This window comes from Equus caballus, chromosome 12 (assembly GCF_041296265.1).
Source record: "Equus caballus isolate H_3958 breed thoroughbred chromosome 12, TB-T2T, whole genome shotgun sequence".
Classification (NCBI taxonomy): Eukaryota; Metazoa; Chordata; class Mammalia; order Perissodactyla; family Equidae; genus Equus; species Equus caballus.
This window is the reverse complement of record NC_091695.1, coordinates 49,378,149-49,395,451: the sequence shown is the minus strand read 5'-3', so window position 1 is coordinate 49,395,451 and position 17,303 is coordinate 49,378,149. Positions and strand designations below refer to the sequence as shown.

Here is a 17,303-nt window from a genome sequence, read left to right as displayed (position 1 = left end):
ATGCTGGGACAGTTGGGAGAGTCCACAGCCCCCCACTGCCACCTGCCCACAGCGGCCTGAGTCCTGACGCTTCCCCTGAGGCATGTTCTCTGTGGCCCATCACCTTGCGGCCCCAGGATCCGGCACTGGATGGACCAGCCCACTCTCACCCGCTCCCAGCTCTTTGCTTGGGAATGATTTCAAACACACTGTAAAGAAGAGAGAATGATAAATAGATACCAGGTACCCCCCGCCCAGCTGTAGCTAACATTACCAAGTAGCCATATCTGTTTGAGATATTGCCCAGCAGGGAACAAAGTCTTATAGATAGAATCGGGGTGCCCTGCCCAGACCCTCCCCCCCTCCCACCCCAGAGGAGACAGCAAGCCTGAATTCCATGGTTCTCAAAGGTTTTTATAATTTTACGTTTGAGGTGTATGTGTAATATATTATCCATCATATGCAAAATTCATAGAAACGGAATCAGTGTGTGCATAAATCTGCATTTGGCTCAATACTGAATTTTCAGTTCATCCATGTCGGTGCACACAATGCTAATTTAACTGCTCTGTTACATTCAAGGGAATGAACGTGCCCAGGTTTAGCCCGTCTCCCTGTCCATGGGCAGGTAGGCTGTCTTCGGTTTCTCGCTCTCATCAGGGTGGGTCTGTGCACACACCTGCTGCTCCACACACCTGCCAGAGCTGGGCATTGGTACAGATCTGGGACCAACACATGGGGTCCCCTGGTCGGTTCCACTTGCAACCCCCTGGATCCCAGTGGTCTCAAGCTTTTTGCTTGTGGCTTATTTTGTCTTTCACCCTTCCCGCCCTGCAACAAGCCTACTCAGACCCCTCGCCCCCCTTACGTTGGCTGGTGTGGGCATTCCCCAGATCTCTGGTCCCTCCCAGTCACAGGCATGGAAATTCTCTTCTTCTGCTCTTCAGCCTGTATTTTTACTTTGTTGCACTTTTTTCCAACAGGATTGTTAAATTGTGACGGAGTCAAATATCTGCATCTTTGACGGCTTGTGATTTCAGTGACTTGGTTAAGAAATCCTTCCCCATCCTGAGGTGATAAACATTATGCCTTTATTTTCTCCCAGAAGTTCAAGATTGACCTTCAGGTAACACCTGTGACAATTTTATTTTTTTTTTAAATCTTCTCCCCAAAGCCTCCCAGGACATTGCTGTATAGTCTAGTTGTAAGTCCCTCTAGTTCTGCTATGTGAGACGCTGCCACAGCATGGCTTGATGAGCAGTGGCATGTCCACACCCAGGATCCAAACCAGCAAAACCCTGGGCCGCTGAAGCAGAGTGTGCGAACTTAACCACTCAACAACGGGCCAGCCCTTTTCCAGAAGGTTTAAAGGTTTTGCTTTCCACGTCTAGCTATTTACTCCACTTGGGACCTTATTTTAGATGGGGTGTGAAGTGGAGACCTAATGTGATTTTGTCCACCTGGAGAACCACTGTCCCAGCACCATTGACTGAAGGTCCACCCGCCCTGTGGATGGGGAGGACCTTCCCATCGAAGCATTTATCAGAGCGTGGGGTCTGTTCCACCTGTCCCCTGGCCCATCCCTGCACCAGGTCCATGCCACCTTACTGGTCGTGAGGGCTGGTGAGACCAGCCTCCCCACCTTGTGCTTCTTTGAAATGCTTGAGTTTCTTCTGGCTCATTGCCCTTCACGTGGGCTGCTGGAGCAGCCTGCCAAGTCCTTAAAAATTCTACTGGGATTGTGAAAGGCATCTCAATGGATTTACTGCTACTTGCAGAGAACCAACCTTATTTCCCCAGTTGAATCTCCCCATTCATGAGCATGCTCATCCACCCCTCTATTTAGTACGAGCTTCCTTTCTGCCCTTCAGAAACATCTAATGATTTCTCAGAATGGCCTGAGACATGTTCTGTTTGATTTATTCTTAGGAATCTACATAATTGTATGGCTGCTGTTAATGAGATAATTTCCCATTATATTCTCTACTTCGTTTTTACTGGTGTAAATAAGTGCTTGGTTTTGTGTGTGTGTTTTCATTAACCTTGTATTCAGCAGGGGTGCTGAACTCTCTAATTGGTCCAAATAACAGAGCCATATATTCTCTTGGCTTTTCCATCTTGATAATAGTCTCCTCGTTCAATCAGGACAGTTTCCTCTGTTTCCCGTCCTGCTGTTTACTTTTCCTTTTTCTTGCTCTATTGCTTTGGCAGAAGCTCCAGCGCCCCGAGGTCTGGAAGCCATGGCAGCAGACCGCCTCTGTCCTCCCTGACTTTGGTGGGAGTGATTCTAGAGTCCCGGCACTCAGTCTGAGGTTTGCTGCAATTTTTTGACAGCTACCCCTTAACATGCTAAGAACATTTCCTTCTGGAATTAGTTTGCTGTAAAAAAAAAAATCAAGGGGAGTGAAGTCAACAACATGGCAGAGTAAGCGGTTTTCTTTGTGTCTCCCTCTTCAAACTACAACTAAATGGACATTAACTGATCAACGGAGGGTACTCAGACAGCACCTGAGGACACGTGAGAGAACCGCATTGCTACGCATGAGAAGGTGGATGGACAACCCCCGGGGAGGAGGTGGAGATAGGTGAGAACTCTCCGGCACCCAGACAGCCCACTACCCACGAGCGACTCTCACCTGCCTGAAGCACTCATAGCACTGCCGCGGCCCCATGGGTGGTTGTGTGGATTAGCACGACTGAGGAAACAGGTGAGCGCAGCCCTAAGCCTCCAGTGATTGCTCTGTGGACCAGAGACAACATCCACAGTCCCACTGAGGCCCCAGGGAGTGACTTGGGCTAGGACTCGGTAGGGAGGCCCCGCCCACCAAGCACAAACGCCTAGCGACCTAGGAGCCGATGCAGCAGAGCTGGGAAGCTAACCACTGCAGCATTAGATGCACATAGCTCTGCTGCAGCCTCGAGGGGACAAGTGAGATCCAGCAGGACTGACCGAGTAGGCGGCAACAATGCAGAGCCCCAGAGTGATTGCTCCTTGGTCCAGTGGGAAAATCCATGGGCCCACAGTGGCCCCAAGGGAGCAAGTGAGATCCAGCTGGACCACACGGAGGCACAGCTGCGAGTCTGGGAAAACAAGCTCCGGGCTGCTGCAGAAGCCCATAACACCACTACACTAAGACATCTCCTTACACCCAGCAGAATGGCTATGATCACCAAGACAAAAAATAACAAATGTTGGAGAGGTTGGGGACAAAATGGAACCCTCATACACTGCTGGTGGGAATGCAAACTTGTGCAGCCACCATGGAAAACACTATGGAGATTTCTCAAAAAAATTAAAAATAGAACTACCCTATGATCCAGCCATCCCACTACTGGGCAGCTATCCAAAGAATTTGAAATCAACAATTCAGAGAGACCCATGCATCCCTATGTTCAAGGCAGCACTATTCACAATAGCCAAGACATGGAAGCAAACTAAGTGCCCATCCACTGATGATTGGATAAAGAAGATATGGTGTATATACAATGGAATACAACTCAGCCATAAAAAATGACAAAATCATCCCATTCACAACAACATGGATGGACCTTGAAGGTATTATGTGAAGTGAAATAAGCCAGATAGAGAAAGACAAACTATGTGATTCCACTCATGTGTGAAAGATAAACAAACACATGGACAAACAGAACAGGTTAGTGGTTACCAGGGGCATGTGGGGTAAGGGGTGGGCACAAAGGGTGTAGGGGCGCACCTATAAGATGACTGACAAATAATAATGTACGACTGATATTTCACAATGTCATGAACTATGATCACCTCAACAAAAAAAATCAAGACAAGCTGTGACTTATCAGATGCTTTTTCTGCATCTATTAAGATCACAAAGTTTTTCTCCTTAAATCTGTCGATGTGGAAATCAGTATTGCCAGCTTCCCACCCTGTTCACATAGTGATATGGCACATCCCGGCCCCTGTGGCTGTGAGGGGCCAGGTCACCATTTATTCAGAAGATTTAGACACCAGGCAGGACCCTCCACATGACAAATGTGATCTTCAAGATGATAGCTGCTCCATCACCCTGGGTCCTGGACTGACATGTGGAGCAGGGCACCAGCCAACCAGTAACAAAGATGAAGCATGAATGAGACAGAAACCTTTGTGTCACAAGCCACCAAGATCTGGGAGCTTTGTTACTGCAACACAGCAAAGCTGTCCTGACTGATACACAAGTGGACTTTCTGTTGTTGAACCATCTTTGAATTCCTGGACAGACCTGGTTGTGTACGATTGTTGGGGTCTCAGGGTGGTGGTGGGGGCTTCATACCCAGCACCAGCTCCCCATCCCACTGTTTGAACCAACTGAAAAATAAGCAAACGGCATTGGCACATGCAGGGCCAAGCCTGGTCTTGCAAATTATAAATTCTAGGCTGGAGGCCATGCATTATGTTTGTGGGTAAGGAAGCTTCCTCACTCTGACCCCAAGAATTAAACAGACAGTCCTCCAGTCGCCGGCAGTGCTGGGGCTGGACAAGCGCCCCTCCTGGAGAAAAAGAGGACAGGGATGGTGGAGGTTAGCTCAGCCCTGGAGGAAGGGAGAAGAGCTGGGATACACAAGCCCTGTTCCTTTTCCAGATTTGGCGGATCCTTTAAGTCATGGCACACTCCCTGAGATGGAGCAAGTGAAGGGTGGAGGGGCAGGAGCATTGTGCTAAGGGGACCGGCTCCACTGGAAAGAGAAAAGCGCTCGCCCCACAATGGCTTCTGATGCCCCCTTCTGAACTCGCTGTGCTGACGTTCTCCTCAGCTGTCTGCATCTGTGTTAGTGATGGGATTTCTCTCCCACGTTCTTTCCTCGAGCTGTTTGTGGCTGATATGGGTGTCACAGTTCTTCTAGTTTCAGAAATGAGATGGCTAAGTTTCCTGTGTTTTTGCCATCTGGGGTTGTCTGTAACATAATGTGGTCAGAGCCCCCATTGTCCACACCCCCTGTGCCCTGTCCTCACTGATCTGGGCTTGGCCATGTACGTGGCTCATTATGGCCACTGGAACAGCAGCAAATGGGACACAAATGGAGGCATGAAAAGTGCCTGTGCACTGGAGCTTATCCTCTTGAAAACAATGTGGCTGACTTGCATACAGTTCTCTTCTTCGGGAGAAGGAGAGGACTGGCCAAGAGAGACGTCAATGACCCAAGCTGTTCCAGACAAGGCCAGCCCAGCAGACCACCAAATGACAGACAGCAGACACAGGACAAGCCAGCCCAGACTGCAAACTGTGGAATAAGGAGCTAAGTAAACGCTGTTTTTTTAAGCAACCATCACTAGGTTCATTTTCTTTAATCAAAGTATTATTTCCATGGAATAAAATGCATCATTTTAAGGGCACAGTCAGTTAAAGTTTAGTAATTGTATGCCATCATGGAGCCACCACCACAGTCAAGACAGAGAAACTCAAAAGCTTGTTTGTGACATTTTGCAGCTGGTTCCTTCCCCCATCCCTGGTCCCAGGAAACCCCTGATCTGCTTTCTTTTCCCCGTTTTGTCATTGTCAGAACTTCCAGTATGGACTCATGCTGTGTTTTAGGTCTGACTGTGTTCAGTTAACACAGTGTTTTTGAGATGCACCTGTGCTGCATCTATCAGTATTGTTCATTTTCATCAGAGAACAGTATTTCACTGTGTGGATATGTTTCAATTTGTCTATCCATTTGCCAGTGCATAAACATTTAACTTTGTTCTAGTTTCCCAAATTTTGAATAATGCTTTGAACGTCCACACACGTCTTTATGTGGCCAGATGGTGCCCCTGCCTCAGGTAAACCCCCAAAAGAGGAATTGTTGGGTCATAGAGTGCATACATATTTAACTTTGTAAGATCTTGTTTTCCAACCTGGCTGCATGATTTCTCATTCTCTCCAGCAATGTAGGAGAGCTCTACTTGCCCCACATTCTTGCCAACACTTGGTATTGGCAATGTGTGCATCCCAGCATATCTTTGTAGTTTGTGCAATTATTTGATGACTAGTAATGTTGAACATCCTTCTGTATGCTTGCTGCTCAATCATATACCATGTTTTCTGAAGGATCCTATAAATCCTTTGCCCATTTTTAATTGAGTTGCTTACCTTATTCTTATTGAGTTGTTAGAGTTCTTTATTTTATATTCTGGACATAAGCTCCTTTTCAGATATGTGTTTTGCAAAATTTCCTCTCAAACTGTGGCTTACCATTTTGGTAACTATGTCTTTCAAAGAGCAAAAGTTTTTAATCTTAGTGAAGTTGATTTTATTGGGTTTTTTCTTTTATAATTCGTGCTTTTTGTGACTACTTTAGAAATCTTCACCTATCCTAATGTCATAAATATTTTCTTCTAGAACTTTAATAGTTTTAGCTTTTGCATGTAAAAGGATGATTTGCGTGTGTCGTGTTAGCTCAGGGCTGGGTTCATTTCTTTTCCATACAGATAGACAGCCATTCTGGGATTATTTGTTAAAAGACTACCATATCTTATTAATTACCTTGGCACCTTGGTTGAAAATCAATTCACCGTAAAAGTATTGATCTTTTCCTGGACTCTCTCTTCCGTCACATTGACCTATATGTCTATCTTTATGCCAATAGTACACTATTAATTACAGATACATACTGTCTCTTTATAATAGTATAAATAATCAACATAATATAGATAACATAAATAATAAATAATATAAAACTGTGTCTATATAACATTTCCCTGAAATCAGGTAACGTTAGCCCTCCAACTTTGTCTTTGTTCCTAAATTGTTTTGTCTATATTAGATCATTTGCCTTTTCATATGATTTTTTAAAAAAGCTTGTCAAATCCTTCAAAAAGGCGTATTAAGAATTTGATTGGTGCTCAAAAACAAAGATAAACTTGTCATTTTAACCAGAAACTCGTAATACAAGATGGAATAAGATGTGAGAAAAACAACTTAGGAGGGGAAGAGGAAAGGTACTGAATCGGTTTACTCTAAGGAACTAGGGGCCATCAGAAAAGGGACTATCTTATCCACGAGATCTTGGATACAACCCTCAGGGTAACCCCTAAACAAAAAAGCAGAATACACACAAATAATAAATAAGGAGAAAACAAAGAAACACAACATGAGAAACTGCATAACTCAATTGATAGACCAAAATACACTGGACGAGAAACAAAGGAAATGCAGGAGAACCGGAAAACGAGTGATAAAATGGCAGCATTAAGCCCTCATATATCAATAATCACCCTAAATGTAAATGGATGGAATTCTCCAATAAAAAGACACAGAGTGGCGAGATGCATTAAGGAACAAGACCCAACAATATGCTGCCTCCAGGAAACACATTGCAGCTCCAATGACAAACACAGGCTCAGAGAGAAGAATGGAAGAGGATACTCCAAGCTAATGGAAAACAAAAGAAAGTAGGTGTCACGATACTTATATCAGACAAAATAGACTTCAAGATAAGACAGGTAAAGAGAGACAAAGCGGGCAGTGTATACTGATCAAAGGGACATTCCATCAAGAAGAAATAGCACTTATAAATACCTATGCAACCAACACAGGAGCACCAAAGTACATAAAGCAACTATTAACAAACCTAAAAGAAGACATTCATAATAACACAATAATAGTACGGGACCTCACCATTCCACTCTCATCAATGAATACATCATCCAGACAGAAAATCACCAAGGAAACAGTGGAATTAAATGAAAAGCTAGACCAGATGGACTTAATAGACATATATACAACACTCCATCCAAAATCGGCAGAATACACATTTTTCTCAAGTGCACACCAAACATTCTCAAGGATAGACCATATGTCTGGAAACAAGACAAGCCTCAATAAATTTAAGAAGATTGAAATAATAACAGGCATCTTTTCCAATCACAATACTATAAAGATAGAGATTAATTACAAGAAAAAGCTGAGAAAAGGACAAAGACGTGGAGACTAAACAACATGCTATTGAACAAGCAATGGATCACTGAAGAAATTAAAGGAGAAATCAAAAAATACCTGGAGACAAATGAAAATGAAAACATAGCACACCAACTCATATGGGATGCAGCAAAAGCCGTATTAAGGGAAACTCATCGCAATGCAGGCTGACCTTAACAAACAAGATAAAACCCAAATAATCAGTCTCAAAATACACGTAGTGGAATTAGAAAAAGAGGAACAAACAAAACCCAAAGTCAGCAGAAGGAGAGAAATAATAAAAATCAGAGCAGAAATTAATACACTTGAAACAAAAAAAAGGAAGTAAAAAGGATCAATGAAACAAAGAGCTGGTTCTTTGGGAAGATAAATAAAATTGACAAAACCCTAACCAGTCTTACCAAGAATACAAGAGAGAAGCTCAGATAAATAAAATTAGAGATGAAAGAGGACAAATAACGGATACCACAGAAATGGAACACATTATACAAGAATACTATGAAAAACTATATGCCAACAAAATGGACAATCTAGAGGAAGTGGATAAATTCTTAGACTCTTACAAGCTCACAAAGCTGAATCAAAAAGAAATAGAGAATCCGAATACACCAATCACAAGTAAAGAGATTGAAACAGTAATCAAGAGCCTCCCAAAGAAGAAAAGCCCAGGACCAGACAGCTTCCCTGGGGAATTCTACCAAACGTTCAGAGAAGATTCAATACCTATCGTTCTCAAGCTATTCCAAAAAACTAGGGAAGATGCAACGCTTCCTAACACATTCTACGAGGCCACCATCACGCTGATATCAAAGCCCGACAAGGACAACACAAAAAAGGAAAACTACAGGCCAGTATTGCTGATGAACACAGATGCAAAAATCCTCAACAAAATATTGGCATCCCGAATTCAGCAATACATCAAAAAGATCATACATCATGATCAAGTGGGAATTATTTCAGGGATAAAGGGATGGTTCAACATCCACAAATCAGTCAATGTGACACACCGCATTCACAAAATGAGAACTAAAACCACATGATCATCTCAATAGATGCAGAGAAAGCATTTGACAAGATCCAACAGCTATTTATGATAAAAAACCCTTAACAAAATGGAGATAAAAGGAAACTACCTCAACATCATAAAGACCATATATGACAAACCCACAGCCAACATCATACTCAGTGGGGAAAAGCTGAAAGCCATCCCTCTGAGAACAGGAAGAAGACAAGGATGCCCACTATCAGCACTCTTATTCAACATGGTACTAGAGGTTTTGGCCAGAGCAATTAGGCAACAGAAAGGAATAAAAGGAATCCAAATAAGGAGTGAAGACATGAAACTCACTGTTTGCAGATGACATGATTTTATATATAGAAAACTCTAAAGAATCCATCAGAAAACTATTAGAAATAATTAACTACAGTAACATTGCAGGGTACAAAATCAACTTATAAAAATCAGTTGCATTTCTGTACTCTAATAACGAACTAACAGAAAGAGAACTCAATAATACAATTCCATTTACAATTTCAAAAAGAAGAATAAAGTACCTAGGAATAAATTTAACTAAGGAGGCAAAGGACTTATACAATGAAAACTATAAGACATTATTGAAAGAAATAGATAATGGCATAAAGAGATGGAAAGAGATTCTATGCGCATGGATTGGAAGAATAAACATAGTTAAAAAGTCCATAAAACCCAAAGCAATCTACGGATTCAATGCAACCCCAATCAGAATCCCAATGACTTCTTCAAGGAAATAGAGCAAAGAATCCTAAAATTCATATAGGGCAACCAAAGAATTGCTAAAGCCATACTGAGAAGAAAGAACAAAACTGGAGGCATCACACTCCCTGACTTCAAAATGTACTACAAACCCATAGTGATCAAAACAGCATGGTACTGGCACAAAAATAGGCACACAGATCAATGGAACAGAACTGAAAGCCCAGAAATAAAACCGCACATCTATGGACAGCTAATCTTCCACGAAGGTGCCAAGAACATACAATGGAGAAAAGACAGTCACTTCAACAAATGGTCTTGGGAAACTGGACAGCCACCTGCAAAAGAATGAAAGTAGACCATTATCTCATGCCATACACAACAATAAACTCAAAATGGATCAAAGACTTGAAGATAAGTCCTGAAATCATAAAACTTCTGGAAGATAATATAGGTAAAACACTCTTTGACATCCAACTTAAAAGGTTCTTTTTGAATACCATGTCTTCTCAGACAAGAGAAACAAAAGAAAGAATAAACAAGTGGGAGTTCATCAGACTAAAGAGCTTCTGCAAGGCTAAGGAAACTAGGATCAAAACCAAAAGACAACCCACCAACCCTAACCCTGAGAGAAAACTTTTGCAAATCATAAATCCGATAAGGGGTTAATCTCCATAATATATAAGGAACTCACACAACTGAACAACAAAAAAGCAAACGGCCCAATTAAATAATGGGCAGAGGATATGAACATTTTTCCAAAGATATGCAGGTGGCCAATAAACATAGGAAAACATCTGCAATGTCAGTAATCATCAGGGAAATGCAAATCAAAACTACACTAAGATGCCATCTTACACCAGTTAAAATGGTTATAATCACAAGACTAAAAATAACAAATGTTGGAGAAGGTGTGGAGAGAAGGGAACCCTCACACACTGCTGGTGGAATGAAAACTGGTGCAGCCACTATGGAAAACAGTATGGAGAGTCTTCAAAAAACTAAAAATACAAATACCATATGACCCAGCTATCCCCCTACTGGGTATCTACCCAAACAACTTGAAATCAACAATCCAAAGTAACATATGCACCCCTATGTTCACTGCAGCACTATTCACAATAGCCAAGACATGGAAACTATTCAAGTGCCCATCGACCAATGATTGGATAAAGAAGATGTGGTATATGTATACGATGGAATACTACTCAGCCATAAAAAAAGACAAATTCATCCCATTTGCAAAAACATGGAAAGCCCTGGAGGAAATTACACTTAGTGAAATAAGCCAGACTGAGAAAGACAAAGACAAGATGATTTCACTCATGTGTGGAATAAAATTAAGAACATGGACAAAGAAAACAGTTCAGTGGTTACCAGGGGAATGGGGTGGGAGGTGGGCACAGAGGGTGGAGGGGAGCACCTATGAGGTGACAGACAAGAATTAATTACAAGTGAAATTTCACAATCATGTAAACTATTAGGATCTCAAATTTTTAAAAAATGGCTAAGATAGTAAAAAAAAAAAAAAAGAAAAGAATTTGATGGGTGTTGCATTGACTCTTTAAATGAATCCATTTGGGGAGAACAGCCACGTTACCAATATTAAATCTCCCCAACCGTGAACATGGATAGGGCTCCATTTACTCCAGCCTTTAAATTTTGCTTTGTAATATTTGAGGTTTTTGGTGTATCCATCTTGTACAACTTTTGTTCAACTTCTTCATAAGTATTTCATATGTTACTATGGTAAATGGAGTGCTTGTCGTTAATTTCACTATACAAATGCCAGTGTATCTTTGCATATTGACCTTATATCCCACAATATTGATAAATTCACTTATTCTTTCTAGTAGTTACTTTGTAGGTTCCTTAGGGATCTGCACACAGAAATATACCATCTGCAAATGCAGACAGCTGCATCTTTCCAGCCTGAACGTCTTTCCTTTCTTTGGCTTGCCCTACTGCACTGGCGAGGTCCCCTAGCACCCGCTAAATAGAAGAGCTGAGGGCAGACATCCTACTCCCCTTCCTGATCTTGGAACAGCTTTCTACCACCGAGTGTGATGCTAGCTTCAGGGTTTTGGAAATGTCCCTGCTCAGGTTAAAGATGTTCTCTTTTATTCCTAGCTTCCTGAGAGTTTTTACCACTAAAGAGCTATGATTTTTTTCAGATTTTTTTTCTGCATACAATATGATCATTTGTTTTTATCCTTTATTTCACAAATAAGGTAAATTACATTGATCGATTTTCATATGTTAAACCAACCTTGTATTCTTAGGTTCAACCTTACTTGGTCATGACGTAGCAGCCTGTGTAGACATTGCTGGATATGACTTGCTAATTTTCGTTATGGATTTTTGCATCTATTTTCATGACAGGAGTTGATCTTGTCATGTCTTTGCTTCGGGGATCAGGACAAATACAAGCCCCATAAAAGCAGTTAACAGTTCTCTCCTCATTTATCTTCTGAAAGAATTTATGTAACACTGGTATTACCTCTTTTTTAAATGTTGGATAGAACTCACCAGCAAAGCCATTTGCCTGGAGTCTTCTTTTGGGAAGGCTTTTAAATTATGGATTAAGTTTCTAGAGTCGATACAGGCTGTTTGAGTTTTCAATTTCTTTTGACCAAGTTTTGCTAATGTGTTTCCTTCAAAAAATTCGTCTACCTCATCTAAGTTATTGAATTTCCTGGCATAAAGTTGTTCAGAATATTCCCTTACTATCTTTATAACATCTGTAGGATTCATACTTGTGTCTTTTTTCATCCTGATATTAATCATTAATGTCTTTGCCCTTTTTTCATCATCGGCCTTGATGGAGGTTGGTCAATTTTTTGTTTTGTTTTTGTTCTTTTGAGGGAAGATTGCCCCTGAGCTGACATCTGTGCCAATCTTCCTCTACTTTCTATGTGGGACGCCTCCACAGCACAGCTTGATGAGTGGTGTGCAGGGCCACACCCAGGATCTGAACCCACAGACCCCAGGCGCTGAAGCAGAGCAGGTGAACTTAACCGCTACACCACCCGGCTGGCCCCAGGTCTCTCAACTTCATTTTTAATCTCTTCAGAGAGCCACGTTTTGTTTCATCAATTATATCTATTGGGATTTTGTTGTGGTTGCATCTTTTATTTTAAATTTTATTTATTGATGCTCTTTATTATTTGCTTCTTTCTGTTTGCTTTGAGTTTTGTTTTCTCTTCTTTTACTTATTAATGTAGTTTAGATCATTGATTTGAGAACTTTTTTTCCCAATATAAAAATAAAATTCATAAATGTGCATCTGAGAAATGCTTTAGCTGCATTTCACGATTTTTGCGATGCTCTGTTTTCATTTTTATTCTATTTTTATTCACTTTATTCCATTAAAAATACTTCTCAATTTCTCTTATGGCATCCTCTGTGATTCATGAAGTGGGTGTCTTAATTCCAACTATTTGGAATTTTCCAGATATCTCTCTGTTGTTGCTATTTAGTTGAATTCCATTGCGGTTGCCTAACACACTTTGTATGACTTTTACCTTTTTAAATGTGCTGAGTTTTGGTTCGTGACCAGAATATGGCCCATCTTTGTGAATGTTCCACATGCACTTGAAAAGAACGTGCCATTCTGCTGTTGTCAGGTGGGACACTCTATGCCAATCAGATCAAGTTATAGCATTTGTTTTACGTCTTCTAGGTCCTTACTGATTTTTCTCCTTTCTTATTCTGTTGGTTGCTCAGAGAAAGGTGTTGAAGTTTCCAACAATATTTGGATTTATGTATTTCTCCTTTCATTTCCACCAGTGTTTGCTTCCTGGATTTTGTATCTCTTTTGTTAGGTGCACACACATTTAGGATTGTCCTTCTTTCTTCTTGAGTTGACACCTTTATCATTCTGTAACATCCCTCTCTGTCTCTGGCAATATTCCTTGCTCTGAAATCTAATTTGTCTCATGTTAACCTAGCCACTCCAGCTTTCTCTTGATTTCTGTTGGCATGGTAAATCTTTCTCCATCCCTTTTTTTTTTTTAAAGATTTTATTTTTTCCTTTTTCTCCCCAAAGCCCCCCAGTACATAGTTGTATTTTCTTCATTGTGGGCCCTTCGAGTTGTGGCATGTGGGACGCCGCCTCAGCGTGGCTTGATGAGCAGCGCCATGTCCATGCCCAGGATTCGAACCAACGAAACACTGGGCCGCCTGCAGCGGAGCGCACAAACTTAACCACTTGGCCACGGGGCCAGCCCCTCCATCCCTTTCTTTTTAACCTGTATATGTCTTAATATTTAAAGTGAGCCTCTTGTACACAGCATACAAGTTGTCTTGCTTTTTTATCCACACTGATTATCTCCATCTTTTAATTGAAGTATTTATACCACATATGTTTAACGTAATTATTGACATATTGGATTTTTATCTACCATCTTGCTGTTTTATATTTGTTCTACAGTCTATTTTCCTCTTTTTCTGCCTTTTTTGTTTAAATGAATACCTTTTACTATTCTCTCTGCACCACTGGCTTATTAATTATGCCTATTTTAAAAAGGTTTTAGGAGTGGCTCTATGGCTTAAAATATATTTCTGTAACTTATCATAACAGACTTTCAAATAAGACAGTATTTCACTTATTGTCTGAGAACATCACGGCTGGGCTCCCCCAGTTCCTCCTTCCCAACCTGGCATTTTGCCTCCAACGTGTTAGAATCCCATGACACACTGTTAGGATTTTTCCTCATGTGATTAACTTCTAAAATGACTAAAAACCTGGTGTCTCACAGTTGCCTTCATTTTCACCATTTTCAGAGGCCCTTATTTCTTTGTTTAGATCCAAGTTTTTGTCTGGGGTCATAGTCCTTCTGCCTGAATAACTTCCTCTCCTCTTGCTGTGGGCCACACCCAGCCCTCAGCAGTCCATTCCATTTCAGCTCATTTCTCTGCTCGCCCCCTGGGTTCTGCTCAGGTGACATGGCACACAAGTCCCTCTCCTGGGGAGTGGGGGTCCTTGTATTTCAGGCAACCTGGTTGCCCTGCAGCCTCAGCCTTGGATGGATTAGAAGAAAGTTGTGGGGTTTAGCTCATCTGAATTTTTCTCATTGTTAGGGTGGGAGTGATTCTCTTTCCACTTGTCCACATCCTGGAGCAAAACATTGAATTGACTTCCAGACGTGTTCTGTCTATGAGACAGCAAGCACTTCAGATCTGAGGACAGTATTTATCCTTGGCTCTGGAAAATTCCTTCATTCTGCTCATGTGTAAAGGGGGTCCTGTGTCCTGGTAGGGGCCCCTGGACAGGTGGACCTGGGGAGAGGGAGGCATGGCCTCTGCAGGGCCCATGGAAGGAAATGTTCAGGATGGAGAGAGGAAGTGCCCATTCGCAGATGGGAAAGTCGAGGCTCCCCATCACTCTGCAGGGTCACAAGCCTGAGGGAGCACGGAGGGGCCTCTCTCTGTCCTGGGGGGTCTTCAGAGCTGGTCAAGAGCAGATTCTAGCACAAATGATGTTGGACTCATTTCCGACTTAAGACACCAGTGAAGGTTCCCCCAAGAAAGGGAGATGAGGGGACAGTGTGGGGCAGACAGGGTCTCCTGAGAGAGGAGCAGCCCTCCCCAGTCCCCACCCAACTGCTCCGGGCCACTGCTTAGGGAAGGCTCCATCACTCACACACAGCATTGTGGGACCTGCTCCTGCTGGGCACCTGGGGGCAGAACCCACTGTTTCCTCTAGTGGGGGTGGGGGGCAGCAGCCTCAGGGACCACCTGACAGTGATTGTCACACTACTTTTAGGCGCCAAGTCTGTTTCCAAAGAAAACCTCATGAAAACATGTCAAAGAGAAAACCTGGGGCTGCTCTGCCTAAACCAGGGGCTCTCGGCACAGCTGGAGGAGCGGCGGGCCCAGCTGCACCCTCACCTGCCCCCGGTCACCGGACCCGCACCTCACAGGTGCAGAGCTGGGAGCAGATGAGGAAGCCGGCTGGACCTGACCTTTCTTCCTGACCAGGCCACAGGCCACGCCCCCCGACCCCTTCCCCAGGTCACCCAGCCTGTGCTGGGCCTGCCCGACCCAGAAGGGAGCAGCCGAAGAGCAGAGGTGACAGTCACCACGATGGGCCGGGACGCAGCTCACGCCAACGGGACACCACACTCGGTAAGGAGCGCAGCTCACAGCCCTCATGGGGGGACCCGGAAACAGCCCAGAGCCCTGGGGGAGCACGCGACCACCCTACAGCACCCAGGACCCCCGGGCAGCACAGCAGAGGGCAGCCCGTGTCCCCTCACAGACCTTCTGCTCTGGGGGGGCCTTGGTGGCTCCAGGGCCAGCCCAGGAGCTGACCAGCTAGGAGTCCACAGGCCTGGGCCAGGGGCAGTGTGGGCTCCCGAGGTCCCCCGAGGGGCGGGCCCGGAGCATCGGAGGCCCTCCCGGGCCGGTGGGAACATGGACAGACCCCCCAGCCCCGCGGGTGGAGGACCCGGGTGGTGCTCACGTGCCGGGTGTCCCCACCGGCCATCAGAGCCCTCGTGGTGGCAGGTGGGGTCGGGCGGGGGAGGGGGCGGGGGCGGAGGGGTCAGCTAGGGGCGGGCAGCGGCCTCCGCCCGGCACCCCGGGAGGCGTGAGCGGGAAGAGGCACAGGGTGCGGGGCCGACCGGGGCGCCCAGCAGCCGCGACCCCTGCGGGCCCCACCCCACCGCCACACGGACCCCACTGGGCCCGGCGTCCACGCGGCAGAGGACCCGACGGGCCCCCAGCCCGCCGAGGACGCCACAGGCCGGCTTACCGCGCGGGCCTCGGCCCAGGGACCCCGGGCGCCCTGCCCTCGCCCCAGGGAGGCCGGAGCGCTGCTGCTGAGGGAGGAGGCGCCGGGGTTCTCGGGTCCCACAGCTCCGCCCAGGCAGCCAGCCTGCGCGCTGCCGTAAACGGAACTGTCGTAAACGGAACTGTCGTAAACGGAACTGTCGTAAGCGGACTGGAGCGCCCTCCCTGGGGATTCCCGCTTGGGAGGCTCCGCAGGTTCAGAAGGACGAGGACAGGCAGTTCCCTAACCACGTGCGGCAGGTGTGTTCACGGACACACGCCCGCGTGCACACGCACACACAGGACGGGCTTCCTGCTGGGTCCGCAGAGCCCACCAGAACATCTCAGCTTGGTCCAGAGGTTCCGACGCCTCTACCAGCAGCTTCACAGCAGGCCGCAGGGACCCTGAGGTCACGTTTTGTCACTTTTGCAGCAGGAGCTGGCATGCAACCCCCAATGCGTGGATCGAGAACCTCCCGGGTTTTCCCCGTGTGGAGACACAGTGAGGCGATGACACACACTCTGCACACACACACTCAGTGCTCACACACGTGCACCCGCACGCTCTTGCCCAGAGCTCTCAGGCCCTGGGTACAGGACGGAGGGCTCACGAGGGGGAAGCCCTGGGAATGGCTGGCAGAGGAACCTGAGTCCTGTTCACAAATTCTGGGTTGGGGGACTTCCTGGGAGGGGGGCCACCTGCATCTCACTACCAACAAGGGCTTTGCACACGCCAAGAGCAGGACAGGGCGGGTCACGGCTCCCTGGGGGTCGCTCTAGGGAAGGGGGTCACGTGGTTGCATTTGTACACGAACTTTCCCAAAGCCACACCAACATAACTGCAGGTGTCCCCCACGTCCCGGGCGGAGCCTGGTGAGCAGACCCCACAGAGGGCCGAGGGGCCC

At 45.0% G+C, this 17,303-nt stretch overlaps 1 long non-coding RNA gene across 1 annotated transcript; it reads right to left on the bottom strand.

Moving 5' to 3' along the window:
- Positions 1-1,882: 1,882 nt before the first annotated feature.
- On the bottom strand, positions 1,883-16,480 carry LOC138916776 (uncharacterized). The gene is made up of 2 exons (XR_011424183.1): positions 16,382-16,480; positions 1,883-2,358 (listed from the first exon to the last, which is right to left on the bottom strand). It is a non-coding gene; the product is annotated as an uncharacterized lncRNA (long non-coding RNA).
- Positions 16,481-17,303: the final 823 nt, after the last annotated feature.